Raw genomic sequence first — 2,488 nt, 5'->3', positions numbered from 1 at the left:
CAAGTGTTCAATTCGCAAGTTCAAAATGCTGAGCATGAACTCCCTTCAAATTTCATTCTATTTCCCTTTCCGTTCTCTAACTTTCTCTTCTAGACCTCAAGGAGAAAGTTTGTCTCCAACTCTCTCTGTCCGTCTCCAACTTCTCCCTTTTGTTCTAGGAACTTATTGGCTTGGGCAACTTGTCGTTTTTTTAGCTTAAGTGGCCAAATTTAACACAAACTAATCTTGCTTAACCTACAAGAAAGAGATTAGAGATTTTACCGAGTAATTGTAGCTTCACGATATTTGTTTGACGTAAGCACCTGATTTAAGGTTTTCTACATCACCTAAGTGTTAAATTCTCAAGTCCAAAATGATGAATTGGAGTTCAATTTAATTTTGTTCCCTTTTCCTTTTCTTTTCTCTAACTTTCTCTTCTAGCTCTCAAGAAGAAAGTTTCTCTCTAACTCTCTCCGTCCTTCTCCACCCTTCTCTGTTTTGTTCGAGGAACTAATTAGGTTTGGCAACTTGTAGCTTCATTCTCTTAAGTGACCATGTTTAACTCAAACTAATCTTGCTCAGCCTCCAAGGAATAGAATTCACTGAGTAATCGTAGCTTGACGACGTAGTAAAGGAACTAATTTAACGTTTTGTAAATCACCTAAGTGTTCAATTCTCATGCCCAAAAGCATGAATTTGAATTCGCTTTGATTTTAAACCTATTTCCTTTTCTTTTCTCTAACTTTCTCTTCCAGCTCTCAAGAAGAAAGTTCCTCTCCAACTCGCTCCGTCGTTCCCCACCCTTCTCTCTTTTGTTCTAGGAACTAATTAGGTTAGGCAGCTAACAGCTTCATTAGCTTAAGTGGCCGAGTTTAACTCGAACTAATCTTGCTTGGCCTCCAAGAAAGAGAATCTACAGAGTAATTGTAGCTTAACGATAACAGTTTGACTTAGGCAACTCGTTTGATGTTTTCTAAATCACCCAAGTGTTCAATTATCAAGTCCAAAAGGGTGAATTTGAATTCGCTTTAATTTGCATCCTATTTCCGTTTCTTTTCTCTAACTTTCACTTCTAGATCTCATGGAGAACGTTTCTCTCTAACTCTCTTTGTCCGTCTCCAACTTCTCTCTTTTGTTCTAGGACTAATAGTTTCACTAGCTTAAGTGGCTAAGCTTAACTCAAACTGATCTCGCCTAGCCTCCAAGAAAGAGATTTTACAGAGTAATTGTAGCTCAACGATATTAGTTGGACTTGAGCGCATCATTTAAGGCCTTCTAAATCGCCCAAGTGTTCGATTCTCAAGTCCAAAAGGATCAATTGGTTAATTTTCATTCTATTTCCTTTCTTCTCTCTAATTTTCTCTTCTAGTTATGAACAAGAATGTTTCTCTCCAACTCTCTCCGTCCTTCTCCATCCTTCTCTCTTTTGTTCTAGGAACTAATTAGCTTATCCAGCTATTAGTTTCTTTAGCCTAAGTGGCCATGTTTAACTCAAATTAATCCTGCCTATCCACGAAGAAAGAGAATTTACAGAGTAATTGTAGTTTAACGATATTAAGCAAATGACTTAATGTCTTCTAAATCACCTAAGTGTATATATCTCCAGTCCAAAATGATGAATTGGAGCTCACTTTAACTTTCATCCTATTTCCCTTTCTTTTCTCTAACTTTCTCTTCTAGCTCCCAAGAAGAAAGTTTCTCCCCAACTCTCTCCGTCCTTTCTCCAGTCCTCTCCCTCTTCTTCTAGGAACTAATTACCTTAGGCAACCAACAGTTGCATTAGCTTAAGCGGCCAAGTTTAAGACAAACTAATCTTGCTTAGCCTCCAAAAAGGAGAATTTACTGAGTAATCGTAGCTTAACGATATTCGTTTAACTTAAGCAACTCATTTAATGTTTTCAAAATCGCACCTAAGTATTCAATTCTCAAGTCCAAAATGCTGAATTTAAATTCGCTTCAATTTTAATACTATTTCCTTTTCTTTTCTCTAACTTTCTCTTCTAGCTCTCAAAAAAGAAAGTTTCTCTCTAACTCTCTCCGTCCTCCTCCACCATTCTCTCTTTTCTTGTAGGAACTAATTAGGTTAGGCAACTAATAGCTTCATTAGCTTAAGTGGCCAAGTTTAACTAAAACTAATCATGCTTGTCCTCCAAGAAAGAAAATTAACAGGGTAATTGTAGCCTTTTTTTTTTTTCGGTGGACAAGTAATTGTAGCTTGGCGATAGCAATTTAACTTAAGCAACTCATTTAATGTTTTCTAAATCACCAAGTGTTCAATTCGCAAGTTCAAAATGCTGAGCATGAACTCCCTTCAAATTTCATTCTATTTCCCTTTCCGTTCTCTAACTTTCTCTTCTAGACCTCAAGGAGAAAGTTTGTCTCCAACTCTCTCTGTCCGTCTCCAACTTCTCCCTTTTGTTCTAGGAACTTATTGGCTTGGGCAACTTGTCGTTTTTTTAGCTTAAGTGGCCAAATTTAACACAAACTAATCTTGCTTAACCTACAAGAA

This window comes from Camellia sinensis, chromosome 3 (genome assembly GCF_055761805.1).
Source record: "Camellia sinensis isolate YWXY chromosome 3, ASM5576180v1, whole genome shotgun sequence".
Lineage (NCBI taxonomy): Eukaryota > Viridiplantae > Streptophyta > Magnoliopsida > Ericales > Theaceae > Camellia > Camellia sinensis.
Note: the sequence above shows the minus strand (reverse complement) of the source record.